This window comes from Macaca thibetana, chromosome 2, assembly GCF_024542745.1.
Source record: "Macaca thibetana thibetana isolate TM-01 chromosome 2, ASM2454274v1, whole genome shotgun sequence".
NCBI classification, from domain to species: Eukaryota; Metazoa; Chordata; class Mammalia; order Primates; family Cercopithecidae; genus Macaca; species Macaca thibetana.
In genome coordinates, this window is record NC_065579.1 from 90,947,877 (window position 1) to 90,963,811 (window position 15,935).

General features: G+C 43.0%; 1 protein-coding gene across 4 annotated transcripts in view; it reads right to left on the minus strand.

Annotated features, from left to right (window-relative positions):
* TRANK1 (tetratricopeptide repeat and ankyrin repeat containing 1) overlaps positions 1-15,935 on the minus strand; it is a 123,873-nt gene that overhangs the window by 85,069 nt on the left and 22,869 nt on the right. Inside the window, exon 1 of one of the 4 annotated variants that reach the window (XM_050780264.1) lies at positions 2,411-4,815. The exons of 2 other annotated variants lie outside the window; for them this stretch is intronic. The gene's annotated coding sequence lies outside the window, so the exon portion shown is untranslated. Of the gene's footprint in view, positions 1-1,766; positions 2,370-2,410; positions 4,816-15,935 lie in introns of those variants that run through there. One more of the 4 variants, XM_050780263.1, reaches the window with a different exon arrangement.

Genomic DNA, 15,935 nt, shown 5'->3' on the forward strand with positions numbered 1-15,935 from the left:
GAGGCTCAGAGGTTCAAGTCACTTACCTAAAAATCTGCTAATGGCATTTCCCATTTCTGACCCCAGATCTTTCTAATTCCTAGTTTCTGCTCTTGACCACTGTACCACATCACGTACTGGTAAAAACAAAACTCAGCTGATAGTACTTCCACTCTCTGAGAAGATGGAACACGGAGGGGAGATGAAGGCCCCAATATACAAGAGGCTAGGACACAGAACCATAACCTCTGTCTCTCCTGTCCCCCTCCTTTCTTAAAACACTGTAAATAAGCCTTGAAATATTTGTCCTGAGACAGCCATTGCCTGCCTACTTGTTTGTGTCCCCCAAGGGCATTTTCCTCTTTCAGGCCATACCCCTATTTTGTTTATTTTTTTAGCCACATGGCCTCGAACATAAGGAGTACTTAAATATCTGGTATAACAGTTTGAATTGCCAGACCCACAGAAGACGCACGTTACTGATTTTCTCCAGTGTGCCCTGGGTGGTTGGAGAGAACTGCCTGGCAGCCCTGACCACATGGGGGGCCTTGGTAAGTGTGCTGAACAAAGGCAGGAGAGGAGAGCGCCCAGGAAGACCTTAAGAAGCAGCTGCCACGGAGACAGGGAAAAAGTGGGGGTCAGAGGAGAGGTCCTTTAGGATTGCTTCCTCTCAAGATGGCAGAGGGAAAGGCAAATTGGTAGGGTAGGGTAGGTCTTAAATATGTGGACAGTTTCGGGTATTCACAGATGACATGTACCTATGGGGTCATAAAATTTATTAGGTGTCTGGATGACCAACACAATTCTTGGATAGATAGTAATTATTAAGTTTATCATTTCAAATCCTGGTAAGGGGTCAGAGGGGGAAACAGACCCAAGCACACATAAGTGGTGATTTATTTTAAACTTTGACTTCTTGGGAATGGGGTTTTTGAACTGTACTCCATTTCTTAGGCAGAGCTTTAACAGAATGAGACACATGACTCTTAAGTCAGAACACAAAACTCTACCTATCCTTTTCATTTAGTAATCTCTAAATTGTATGGCTACTATTTACACAGAAATGACTAAGAAGAACATGAAAAACAACGTAAAGAACTGATGTACTAGGGAATAAAGATTTCTTTCAAATATTGTCGACCATTTGTCCAATAAATATTCTTTTTTTTTTTTTTTTTTTTTTTTTTTTTTTTTTTTTTTTTTTTTTTGAGACGGAGTCTCACGCTGTTGCCCAGGCTGGAGTGCAGTGGCGCGATCTCGGCTCACTGCAAGCTCCGCCTCCCGGGTTCCCGCCATTCTCCTGCCTCAGCCTCCTGAGTAGCTGGGACTACAGGCGCCCGCCACCGCGCCCGGCTAATTTTTTGTATTTTTAGTAGAGACGGGGTTTCACTGTGGTCTCGATCTCCTGACCTTGTGATCCGCCCGCCTCGGCCTCCCAAAGTGCTGGGATTACAGGCTTGAGCCACCGCGCCCGGCCCCAATAAATATTCTTTAAGCTGGTCATGGTCAAACAACTGAAACAAGAAAATTATTGTAATAACTGACAAAGAGTTCATATCCCTCCTTTATAAATAGCTTTCCACTGCAAGACCAACATTCTCACCAAAATGTGTAAGAGTGCTAAAAAACAATTCACAAAGAAACACCAAGTAATTGATACTAAATATATGAAAAGTGGGTAAATAGGATAACCCTCACTAGTACATAAGTAAATCAAAAATTGAACAACAAAATATCATTGGAAAATAATTTTTAAAATGACACAAAATGTTGAGGACAGTACTTACAGGGGAAATAGAATACATCATAAATGGGTTTAGCCTCATGGACGTTCACCACCTCAAAAACGCGGAAATAACTCTAAATGTTCCATAATATATGATGGGGTTAAATCAGTTATAGAAGATCCATATGTTAGAACACCACATAGTTATTTTTAAAATCATGTTGTGGCTGGGCGCGGTGGCTCACGCCTATAATCCCAGCACTTTGGGAGGCTGAGGCGAGCAGACCACCTGAGGTCAGGAGTTCGAGTCCAGCCTGGCCAACATGGTGAAACCCCATGTCTTCTAAAAATACAAAAATCAGACAGGTATGGAGGCACACACCTGTAATACCAGTTACTCGGGAGGCTAAGGCAGGAGAATCGCTTGAACCCAGGAAGGAGAGGTTGCAGTGAGCCAAGACCACACCACTACATTCCAGTCTGGGTGACAGTGAGACTCCATCTCCAAAAAAATAAAATAAAATAAAATCATTTTGTAAAAGGCCCAGTGCGGTGGCTCATGCCTGTAATCCCAGCACTTTGGGGGTCCGATCACCTGAGGCGGACGGATCACCTGAGGTCAGGAGTTCGAGACCAGCATGGCCAACATGGTGAAACCCCATCTTTACTAAAACTCAGAAATTAGCCAGGCATAGTGGTGAGCACCTGTAATCTCAGCTTCTTGGGAGACTGAGACAGGAGAATTGCTTGAACCCAGGAGGCAGAGGTTGCAGTGAGCCAAGGTCATGTCACTGTCCTCCAGCCTGGGTGACAAGAGCAAACTCCATCTGAAAAAAAAAAAAAGTTGTGTTGTAAAAGAACATTTAATGACAGAGTAAGTTAGTAAATGAAAAATACAGGTCTATAGGGCTGAAAAGGCATATTGTAAAAGAACATTTAATGACAGAGCAAGTTAGTAAATGAAAAACATAGGCCTATAGGGTGGAAAAGGCATATAATCCCAAATTGTTTTAAATACATAAAATGTATTGAAACTATGCCACAATGTTAAAAGCCAAACCATTGGGATTTGGCAGAATTTTCATTTTCCTCCTTGTTTTCCTGAATTTCCAATCACTCTACAATGTACCCCCTTATTAATCAGACCATAAATGTTATCAAACAGACTTTAAGTGTTTAACTGAAGAATTCAAACACAAGATGTTTCCACTGTATTTACAAATACAAAAAAAACTCTTCATTTCAAGATTATTTTTCATACTCCTCTAGAAACCAACAGTCAGCTCTTAATGTTATGTGGGCAAACACCAAATGTATTTACCCACCTATGTTTCTGCTTTTTCTTGATACAATCACATCAAAGGTGAAAGGAGGAATGCCAACCATACGGAAGGCTTTTTTCTTCCTAATAAGATTCATTGAGAGTTACATTCTCATTACATGTAAGAACGCTTTATATCTCTATAACAGAATACAGATGGCTCAGTTGTTGGGTCCTTTAAAAAAAAAAAAAACTGACCAACTGACGATTTATTTACAAGATGAAATTATTAAATAAAAGTGGTAATAATTTACCACAATGACAATACTCTTCATAGCTAATATCTCCTAAGTACCTACCATGTGCTTTACATCACTATATCTTTTCATTCTTATAAGAAGCCTCGGCCAGGCACAGTGGCTCACACCTGTAATCCCAACACTTTGGGAGGCCAAGGCAGGCAGATTACCTGAGGTCAGGAGTTCGAGACCAGCCTGGCCAACATGGTAAAACCCCTGTCTCTACTAAAAATACAAAAATTAGCCAGGCATGGTGGCACATGCCTATAGCCCCAGCTACTCAGGAAGCCGAGACACGAGAATTGCTTAAGCCCAGATTGTAGTGAGCTGAGATCAAGCCACTGCACTCCAGCCTGGACAACAGAGTGAGACTGTCAAAAAAAAAAAAAAAAAGGTGCTATAAGGTCAGCGTGACCGTGTCTCTATTTTGCACATAGGGGAAGTGAAGCAAAGACAGGTTAAGTCACTTCCCACTTGCCACAGTCACACTGAAATTGGTAATGTGAGAATTCCAACCTAGGTGGCCTCACTTTAAGAGCTAAACTACACTCTGAAGGGCCAAGACAGAGGTTAAAAGATCAGCACCCAGTAAAATCACTAGGGTATGTGATATTTTGGCTTGGCACTGAGCACTCCACCCTGCACTTTCAGTTTCATTAATGGTGTAAAAGCTACAAAATACTTAAGGACAGTTACACAGCTGCCTGGCTGGCTTTCAGAAGTTTTCACTATGTCTCTATGAGAATTCAAACTCTAGCTGTTGGAAGCTGTCACAGGCTGCTGAGCTACACATGAGGAAGAAGATGCAAGAAAAATGCAAATGCACTGCGTAGATTTTGAAACAAGGAAGTCTGAAACAGAGCAGATCCAAGTGGTTGTGGTTTTTATGACTCATTGTGTATACATATACACATAAAGTTCTGTAAGTGACGTACAGGATTAGAGCAAAGAGCAGACTGGCAACACGGATGGCATATGGGGGAGTTATTACTGAAATGGGCAGAGAGGATGGCTTTCCCTTCATCCATTATCTGGGTACTACTTGAATTCTTGAAAACAAATGTGTTTACTTTTTTAATTTTATTTTTTGGGGTTTTTTGTTTGCTTGCTTGCTTTTTTTGTTTAGGGTTGCCAAAAGAGCCCAAAAGCAGTCAGTGATCCAAGATTAACTCTGGAATGCTGGCAGTAGCAATAGATCCAAGATGAAGCTAGAAAGAGTATCTCTTTTTTTGTGTGAGATGGAGTCTCACTCTGTCGCCCAGGCTGGAGTGCAGTGGCGTGATCTCGGTTCACTGCAAACTCCACCCCTCGGGTTCAAGCCATTCTCCTGCCTCAGCTTCCTGAGTAGCTGGGATTACAGGCGTGCTTTACTTCGCCCGGCTAACTTTGTATTTTTAGTAGAAATGGGCTTTCCCCATGTTGGCCAGGCTGGTCTCGAACTCCTGACCTCAAGTGATCCGCCCACCTCAGTATCCCAAAGTACTAGGATTACAGGCTTGAGCCACCGTGGCTGTCCTTTTTCTTCTATCTTTTTATCTTCCTTTCTTGACTGCTTGCTCGCTTGCTTGCTTTCTTACTTGCTTGCTTTTTTTTTTTTTTTTTTTTTTTGAGGCGGAGTCTTCACTCTGTCGCCCAGGCTGGAGTGCAGTGGCACCATCTCAGCTCACTGCAAGCTCCGCCTCCCGGGTTCGCGCCATTCTCCTGCCTCAGCCTCCGGAGTAGCTGGGACTACAGGCGCCCGCCACCGCGCCCGGCTAATTTTTTGTATTTTAGTAGAGACGGGGTTTCACCGTGTTAGCCAGGATGGTCTCGATCTACTGACCTCGTGATCCGCCCGCCTCGGCCTCCCAAAGTGCAGGGATTACAGGCGTGAGCCACCGCGCCCGGCCTTGCTTGCTTTCTCTCTTTCTCTTTCTTTCTCTCCTCTCTTCTCTTTCTCTCTTAAAAGTGACTCTTTCCTCTTCCCCACAGGAAGGGTGCCACAGACAGTAAAGGATAAAAATCCAAAGTCAGAATACATCCTGGGGACTTCAATGTGTGTGTTTGCTTTTTTTTTTTTTTTTTTTTTTTCTTCTTCTTGGGGAAAGGGGTACAAATGTGGGAAGAGAAGAACAGGAACTTTTTTAAGAAACTCACCCAAAATCTTTCATAAAGCCCCTGGAAAAGTATGAGGTGCTGCGCCCAAGTCTTCCCTACCCAGGGCATTTAAATAGGACAAGACCAGAACACCTTGCCACAACCCCCCTCAGCTGTCTCACCATCCTGTCCCCACCGACCAAAGCCCAGACAAGTGGCCTACACTAAACCTAGGGCATTATCAGTGCAACTTATCCCTTTTGCCCGTCAACTTTAAGTTATTCCTCCTTTATTTACAGCCTCAATTACACCCAACTACATGCACACCAAAGATGGTATTTCTAAAACCAGTTGACTAGCCCAGCTCCGAACTGGTTTTGTAAAATTTGTAGCCTAAAAGTCATTATGACACCAAAAAGTAAACTCCATAAGGAATTATCTCCCTCCCCAATATGTGGGGTCTCTTTTGGGTCCTTTTTTTTTGAGACGGTGTCTCACTCTGTCTCCCAGGTTGCAGTGCAATGGTGCAATTTTGGCTCACAGGAAACTCCGTCTCCCACGTTCAAGAAAGTCTCCTGCCTCAGCCTCCTGAGTAGCTCGGATTACAAGCGCAAATTTATGTTTTTAGTAAAGGGTTTTCACCATGTTGGCCACACTGGACGTGAACTCCTGAGCTCAGATGATCGCTCAGATGATCCCTCGGTCTTCCAAAGTGCTGGGATTACAGACATGAGCCACTGCATCCAGCTGGTTTCTTCTTCTTCTTCTTTTTTAATAAATTTTATTGAGGTACAATTTACATATGATAAAATTCACCCGTTTTAAGTGTTAATTCATTTAACAAATTTACAGTCATGTAACCACAACCACAGTCATGATATAGAACACCCCCAATCGCCCACCGCCAGCTCCTGGCAATATTTTTCTAGATTATTTATTTATTTATTTGTTTGTTTGTTTTGAGACGGAGTTTTCACTCGTCACCCAGGCTGGAGTGCAATGGCACGATCTCGGCTCACTGCAACCTCTGCCTCACGGGTTCAAGCCATTCTCTTCCCTCAGTCTACCTAGTAGCTGGTATTACAGGTGCCTGCCACCACACCCAGCTAATTTTTGTATTTTTAGTAGAGACAGGGTTTCACCATGTTGGCCAGGCTGGTCTCAAACTCCTGACTTCAGGTGATCCACCCGCCTCAGCCTCCCAAAGTGCTGGGATTACAGGCATGAGCCACCACGCCGGGCCTATTTTATTTTATTTTTTGTTTGTTTGTTTTTGTTTTTTTGAGAAGGAGTCTGTCTCTGTCGGCCAGGCTGGAGTGCAGTGGCCCGATCTCCGCTGACTGCAAGCTCCGCCTCCCGGGTTCACGCCATTCTCCTGCCTCAGCCTCCCAAGTAGGTGGGACTACAGGCGCCCGCCACCGCGCCCGGCTAATTTTTTGTATTTTTAGTAGAGACAGGGTTTCACTGTGTTAGCCAGGATGGTCTCAATCTCCTGACCTCGTGATCTGCCCGCCTTGGCCTCCCAAAGTCCTCGGATTACAGGCATGAGCCACCGTGCCTGGCTTACCTATTTTATTTCTTAAACTGACATATTAATAATGTACATATTCATAGTGATGTTTCGATACATATAATGTATAGTGATCAGATCAGGGTATGTAGTGTATCCATCATCTCATTTATTATTTCTTTGTGTTTGGAATGTTCAATATCCTCCTTCTAGCTATTTGAACTATATGTTATTGGTAACTACAGTCATCCTACAGTGATAAAGAACTGTTTTTCATTTTCATACACCCGACACATATGTGCCTTCCCACTGGATCTGAACTTTCAGCACACCGCAGTCCTATTGTTCATATAGCATCTACCCTGTGCTGGGCACTGTGCTGGGGATCAGGAGTCTGATGGTGAAAGGATGGCCACTATCCCCACATTCCAGAAGTTTACTGTCTGTTAGGGAGATGAACATTAAGTAAATCAATAATCACACAAATATGACACTTAAAATATTTTTCTTCTTATGAAGAAAAAGTATAGGGTATAAGAAAGCCTGTAACAGGAGATCACAGCTTAGATCGCAGGGATCAAGGCAAGTCTGTTGGAATTGACATTTAAGACAAGATCTAAATAGTGAGCACTTAGCCCAGTGAAGAGGAGAGTAGGTGTCCAGGCCATGGAAACAGCACATGCAAAAGCTCTGAGCTTCACAGTTCGAGAACTGCCAGGTGAGCAGGATGCAAAAGTGAAGCTGAAAGAGTAGGTGATTGCTGCAGTAAGTAGATGATGGATCTTGAAGGCCATCAGAAGTTCTTGGAATTCATCTAAATGCAACTGGGAAAGCAGCATTGTCTATGACAACTTTCTGTGATAATGCAAATGTTCAATTTTATACTATACAATACAGAAGCCACTAGCCACACATGGCTACTGTACATTTGAAATATGGCTAGTACAAATGAAGAACTCAATTTCAAATCTAACTTAATTTTAATTAACTTTGCTAGACATAGTCACATATGGCTAGTGGCTACCGTATTGAACAGTAAAGCACTAGAGGGTTTTAGGTTAGGGATTAACAAGATCCAATTGGGCCTGGCACAGTGGCTCATATCTGTAATCCTAGCACTTTGGGAGGCCAAGGCGGACAGATCACAAGGTCAGGAGTTCAAGACCAGCCTGGCCAACTTGGTGAAATTCCGTCTGTACTTTAAAAATACACATTAGCCAGGCGTGGTGGCACGTGCCCGTAATCCCAGCTACTCGGGAGACTGAGGCAGGAGAATTGCTTGAACCCAGGAGGCAGAGGTTGCAGTGAGCCAAGATTGTGCCACTACATTCCAGCCTGGGTGACAGAGCAAGACTCTGTCTCAAAAAGCAAGATAAAATTTAAAAAACAAGATCCAATTGATACTTCCGGATCATCCTGGCTGCAGGCAAGATGGAGAGAAATGGGCCAATATAAAATGAATGCAGAATGAGCAGCCAATAAGAGTTCCTGATGCATTTCATGGGCGTGAGAGTGGAGGGCAGAAGAAATCAACTCCAAGGCTTTTAGCCAAACTTTACTTTGCATTATAGAAACAGGAGCTTTGGTTTCAAATATAAACGTATGTCTTTTTGTTTTTGTTTTTTGTTTTTTTTTAAGAGACAGAGTCTTGCTCTGTTATCCAGGCTAGAGTGCAGCAGTGCAAACTTGGCTCACTGCAGCTTCCACCTTCCAGGTTCAAAAGATTCTCCTGCCTCAGCCTCCCAAGTAGCTGGGATTACAGATGGACGCCACCACGCCTGGCTAATTTTTTTATTTTTAGTAGAGCTGGAGTTTCACCACGTTGGCCAGGCTTGTCTCGAACTCCTGACCTCAAATGACCTGTCCACCTTGGCCTCCCAAAGCGCTGGGATCACAAGTGTGAGCCACTGTGCCCAGCCAAATGCATGTAATATTGGATTTTCTTTTATACAAATACATACACACACGCGCACACATACACACAGCCTAGCTCCCTGAGGATAACTATTGCGATACCACTGCATCTAATGGGGCAAAGTATACGCTCTATAAAGCACACAAATTTGGGAAATACACAAAAGCCTTGAATGGATACCTTAAAACTGTCAAAGATGAACCAAATAGAAATATATTCTGTATTTTTTTTCTTGAAATGGGAAAAAAAGAAATATATTCTGTAGGACAATATACGTTATGAGCTAAATATGGCATCATCAACCCATTAAAGTGTTTCAGCAACAGCAGCAGGGGAAGGAGGAGGCAGGAGACACAGAGAACCAGTCTCCCCCCTAAAAAAGAGGTCATCTCCATACGAGGACCAGGAAAGATCAAGAGGTGAACTTCTTTCTTTCTTCTTGTGTATTTATCTGTTTAAGGGAGGGCAGGAGATGTTGGAAGTTTGGTGGGAGCAGAGAAGGGAGAGTTTAAGATTTTCTCCAAGTACCATTTCTTTCATTACCAAGTATTTAGTAAACTTGGTGCTACCTCTATATGTATTAATCTGGAATTGGTTTTCCCTATAGCATGCATTCTCAATGGGGCAATATTGCCCCCAAAGGAAAGAAAATGGGTTATTGGGGAGTAAAAATGTTTATTATTTTCATGTACAAAGCACAGATATACATACAATACAAAAAAAAAGGATATACAGATTATCCCTGGTATTTAAATTTCATGGGGTGTGGGAAGCTAGATTAGTTAAAAGTGTCAAAAGGTTGGAAGGAGCTATAATGAAAAAATACTTAAGTAACACTACCCTAGAGGAAATTGAGGGATGGAGGAAAGGGTGTTAAAAGTAAACAAAATATCTACTGATGAATGTATAAACAAAATGTGGCATATACATACAATGGAATATTATTTAACCTTAGAACGGAAGGAAATCCTGACACAAGATACAACATGGATGAACCTTCTGGGCATTATGCTAAGTGAAATAAGCCAGTGACCAAAAAGCAAGTATTTTACGATTCTACTTATATGAGCTACTTAGTCAATTTCATAGAAACAGAAAGTAGAACTGTGGTTACCAGGGACTGCAAGGAAGGAGAAATGGGAAGTTGTTGTCTAATGAATATGGAGTTTCAGTATTCCAAATGAAAAAGTTCCAGAAATCGTTTGCACAATATGAATGTACTTAACACTACTGAACTGTACACTTAAAAAGCATTAAGATGGCAAATTATGTTTTGTGGTTTTTTAACCACAGTTAAAATTTGTTTTAAGTAAAAAGAAAATAAAAACCCAGAATGGAAAAAAAAGAAAGAAACACCAATGTAAACGAATATGTTCTGGACTTCTATTTGTACTCCAAGTTTGACAGAAACATTACTGATTTTTGGCCGGGCGCGGTGGCTCAAGCCTGTAATCCCAGTACTTTGGGAGGCTGAGACGGGTGGATCACAAGGTCAGGAGATCGAGACCATCCTGGCTAACCTGGTGAAACCCCGTCTCTACTAAAAAATACAAAAAATTAGCCGGGCGTGGTGGCGGACACCTGTAGTCCCACCTACTCGGGAGGCTGAGACAGGAGAATGGCGTAAACCCGGGAGGCGGAGCTTGCAGTGAGCTGAGATCCGGCCACTGCACTCCAGCCTGGGCGACAGAGCGAGATTCTGTCTCAAAAAAAAAAAAAGAAACATTGCTGATTTTCGTTACACACACTATGTTACAACATGATACCCAAAAGATGGCAGGATATCAAAGTTTCCCTGGTTTTGTAGTAGTACTGATTTACATGCACATTCAGGAGCAGCCAAGAAACTAATTACTTACAGAGACACCCTAAGACCCTGGGCCCACTGACAAGATGACAGTTAAAATATCCCCCAGCAGCCATCACAGGCAGGTAGGTTTGCAGTATTCAAAGTATAATTTATATGACCATAAAAAAACTATATTATGCAATAAGCGTATTTGGGGTTACAGTCAAATGGTCAAAAACATACAGCAACAATTACCATGCAATATTAACAAAGACATACAGTAGAGGTCTGTCATATCCCATTATCTTGATGGGCCCAATTGTTTTTAACATTTTTATTGAGGCAAAACATAGTATAATGTGTGTAACATGCACTACTCTTCGGTGTTCAGTTCTGATTTTTATACCCATATAACTCCCACCTGGGTGAATATATAGAACATTCCCAGGTCTCCAGAAGGTTCCCTCTTGTCCATTCCTAGTCTAAACCCACCTTCTTCACCACTATTCTGATCTGTAAACTATAAATGAGTGTCACCTGTTCTTGAACCCCATAATAACACAGTGGGATCCCTCTTTCCTTAAAGATTATCCATGTGAGACTCAACTATATTGTTGTATACATCAGTAACTCCTTTCTCTTATTGCTGTGTAGTGTTTGATTTTATGACTATACCACAATTTACTTACCCATTCCGTTGATGGGCACTTGAATTGTTTCTGGTTTGAGATAACTGTGAATAATCTGTTATAAATGATCCTATGTATGTCTTTCAGTGAGTTATTTGTCTGCCTTTCTTCCCAGGAGTGAACCTGCTGGGTCACAGGGAAGATATGTTATTTACTTTTAGTAGAGACTGCCAGTTTTCCAAGTGGTTGAACCAATTTATACTCGCAAAAGCAGTGTTTTGTGTATATAAACTGCCAACATTTGTCAATTCTGGGTACTATCAGTCTTTTTAATTTTAGCCACTGTGGTATCTTATTGTGGTTTTAATTAGCATTTTCCTGATGACTAATAATGTTGTGTGCCTTTTATTGGCCATATGAATGTCCTCTTTTGTGAAGCTCCAAATACACCCAATCCTAGAAGAGTTGTTTGTTTTGTTTTTAATAATTAACCACTAGACGACAATATGCCAGGCCCATTTTAGCTCACGTTCTTGCAATATTGCTAATAGCAGGGGAAAGAATGGACTCTGACCTGGACACTGGACAGCCATCATTCAACTATATGGTACACAAACTATAATAAGCTCAGGAAATAAATTCTCTTAAAATGCTTTACCAATAAATGGCTAAGGAGATTTCATTAGATTATAATGACAACATGGTGCCAGGAAATATTCTTGTAAAAAACTAAAAACAGGTTAAACTTTTATGGCAGATACTTGAAAGTTGACCCTTAGTAATAATTAATGATATGTGTAATTTAGGAAGCTCTGACACTCTACCCATTTGTCTACAATGAACCATTCTTGAGACCTTTGAAGTGGCCTCTCCTTCCTCACTGAGTCCCAGTTTTGTTTCTGTTATCTGCCTCTCTTCCCCAAGCTCCTTAGACTTAAGGGAAGCTGACTCTGCCCTTATTTCCTAAGAGGTTGTTGAGCAAATTTATCTCCCTGAGAGAAACTGGTTCAGTATTGAGTGTAGGGCACAATTCTGGCCCCTGAAACTTAAAAAGATGTTTATTGGAGGATTCTGAGAAAGTGTTTTATCATTATTCTGGATAAGCTTCTAGAACAGATTCTCTCTATTACATAGGGAAGTTGTGAATCCTGACACTGAGATGTGTAAATGTTTGGCCCTACATTTCAGCTGCATTTTGATTCTGGCGTAAGGATGAAACCAACACTCACAGGATGAGAGGACAGGGCCCAGGGAAATAAAGGAAAATAGTGGGGAGCCATCAATTTGGGGAGAACCCTCAGGCCTGCCCTATCTCTATCTCTGGACTTCTACTTATATGAGCGCATCAGTTAGGATGCCTTTGGCTGCAAATGAGGAGTCAGGGTGTGTGTAATTTTCTTATTGGATATAATGAGTTCTAAATTTCTCTTCAAAGAATCAGTGTGTCAGTATGTTCAGTTCTTTGTCCTCCATTTTAAAGTTTAACTTCCTCATAGTTTTAATCAGTAGTTCACATCTGTTCCCCTGGTCACCTGCTCCATCCTGACTCATCCTAGTTACCTGCTTTGACCTGAGTCACCCCTGGTCACCTGCTCTGACCTCAGTCACCTTTAGTTACCTGTTCCATAACTGTCTTCCCTGCCAAACTGCTCACCCCACCACTCTGGTTCATACTCCTGCTCTCTTTAAAATAGCCAACTGGAATTAACTTAGACTGTACCGTCCAACCCTAGCCAATACAGGAACGACACAACAGTAGGGGCTACCTGAGACAGGAATAAGAACCCCTTCCCCTCCCCTGTCCAGGTGTGCTCTCATCATTACTCCATTCATGAGTCGCATCCTTCTATAGAAGTAAAAATTGCCTTGCTGAGAAAATTAAATTTATGTTCCAGTGCTATTTCCTTGCAGCACTGAAAATTTATTTATAACATTCTCATAGAATCAGAAGTAAGGGAGTAAGAGTACAGCTCTTTATTTCTCTGTAGCACCATCCTAAGCACACTGGCTTTATTGCCCTCATGCTTGTCCCCTCAAGGTCGAAGGTTGCTTTAACTCCAGGCATCACATTAAAGACAGGAAGAAGGAAGGGGTCCCTGCAACCACTGGCTCCCTGGTACCACATATCTCTTTTGTAAAACAGGAAAACTTTCCCAAAGCCCCAAGTAGACTTCTCTGCATTTCACTAGTCAGAAATAGGAATCTAGAAAAATAAGTATGTGGCTCCATAAAGGTGGGTGGCTAGGGAAGAGGATGCAGGTAGGAGCTGCTGGGTTTGCCAAACAACAGGGTGAGCCAGTACATATCCTTATTGTTTAAGTTAGGCTTTCTGTTACTTATAGCTAAAAGCACACCAGGCCAGGTACAGTGGCTCACCTCTGTAATCCCAAAACTTTAAAGGCCAGGCTGGGAGGATTGCTTGAGCTTAGGAGTTCCATACCAACCTAGGCAACACAGTGAGACCCCATCTCTACAAAATGAAAATTTAAAAAGTAGCCAAACATGGTGGCATGCACCTGTAGTTCCAGCTATTTGGGAGACTGAGGCTGAAGATCACTTGAGCCCTGGAGGTCAAGGCTGTGGTGAACCATGACTACGCCACTGTGCTCCAGCCTGGGTGACAGAGTAAAGCCCCATCTCAATAATAATAATAATAATAATAATAATAATAATAATAAAATGAAGCACAGCAATTAGCTCTGTGACAGTTACTATTCTATCTGGCTATTATTACTATTCTATCTGGAATATTCTGTCCAATGTGGTAACCACACATAGCTATTTACATTTTAATTTAAATACAATTAAAGGTTCAAGGCCAGGCGCAGTGGCTCACACTTGTAATCCCAGCACTTTGGGAGGCCAGTGTGGGCGGATCACGAGGTTGGGAGTTCAAAGAATAGCCTGGCCAATGTGGTGAAACCCTGTCTCTACTAAAAAATACAAAAATTAGCTGGGCGTGGTGGTAGGCACCTGTAATCCCAGCTACTCGGGAGGCTAAGGCAGGAGAATCACTTGAAACCAGAAGACAGAGGTTGCAGTGAGCCGAGATTCCGCAACTGCACTGTAGCCTAGGTGAAAAAGCAAAACTCTGTCTCAAAAAAAAAAAAAAAAAAAAAAAAGTAGCTGGGTGTGGTGACCTGTAGTCCCAGCTACTCAGGAGGCTGAGGCAGAAGAATCACTTGAACCCAGGAGGCGGAGGTTGCAGTGAGCCAAGATCACACCGCTGCACTCCAGCCTGGGTGACAGAGTGAGACTCGGTCAACAAAAAGTAAAAATAAAAATAAAAAATAAAGGTTCAATTCCTCAGTCACTCTAGCCACATTTCAAGTACTCCATAGTCACCCGTGGCTAGTAGCTATCATATCTGTGAAGTCCTAATTAGGAACCGAAGTCAGGCTGGCAGGGCTGAGGGAAAGCAAAAGCAGACATCAGATAAACTACAAATCAGTTTTTCTTCATGGTCCAGGAGACACAGCCCTCCTGCACAAATAACTTACAATCTTCTTTGCCCAACTATCACCAGACACCTGCACCTTAGCTCACTGCAACCTAGGTGTTTTATCAGCACTGCGCATAGCATTCTGCAGCCTAAGAACCATCCTATAAAATCCCCAGCGAGACTGTTTCCTGGCAGTCAGCTCCTCTTCTGCTGATTCTGACTGTTACCCTCTGGTAACATATTTTCCTATTTTCTCTAATAAATCCACCCTTCTTCACTTACAACTGTCTGGTAATTTTTTTTTTCTGAGATGGAGTCTCACTCTAGTTGCGCAGGCTGGATTGCAGTGGCGCATTCTCAGCTCACTGCCACCTCCACCTCCTGGGTTCATGCAATTCTCCTTTCTCAGCCTCCAGTAGCTGGGATTACAGGCGTGCGCCGCCACGCCCCGCTAATTGTTGTATTTTTAGTATAGATGGGGTTTCGCCATGTTGGCCAGGCTGGTCTCGATCTCCTGACCTCAGGTGATCCACCCACCTCAGCCTCCCGAAGTGCTAGGATTACAGGCTAGGATTACAGGTGTGAGCCACCGCACCTGGCCTTGGTAAATAATTTTACCCCCATGCCACCAGCTTTGATAGTCACTGCTCACCCACAACATTTTGGTGGCCTGTAGGGGAAACTCTCTCTGGACAGGAACTCTCTGTCCTCAAGGCAAACTCTCTCCCCCTCTCTTTCCCTTTCTCAAGTCAGCACCCTCCGAAACAGCCTCTAAGCATGGAGGCAACTGCAGGTCTCCGGCAGGAGCTACACTGCGGTGGGACTGAAAGGTGACTGTGTGGAAGCATCTGACTGCCACTGCCCAGTTAGGGTGAACGACCTGGGCTCACTTCCTCTTTTCAGTCTTTCAGCAGCTGGCTTCTATGGTAACCATCCTGGCGCTCTCCAGTGCTGCCTGAAGGCTGAAGGGTGAACAGGGCTGGCTGCCTTGCCTGAAAGGAAGAAGACGCTCTCTCCTCTCTGGCAGCAGAAGCTCATTCGAAGCGAATTCACACATGTTTGGGGTAACTCAGGGGGCCTTTCTTTCTCACTCTACATTCTCCTGTGGGGTCAGCCAGCCATCCTGTCTTGGACGTTGCTAAATCAGGTGACCTTGGACAGCCTCAAAATGGTGACGGCTCCCTTACCCACCCCCTCTCCCAGGTGGGCACCAGGTGAGATCTTCCTTTACCCTTTTTTCCTCGTACCCAGGCTGATCACCCAGAGTGAGTACCTGGACTGGCCGTCCTAAGCAGCCAAGTTAAGGCCC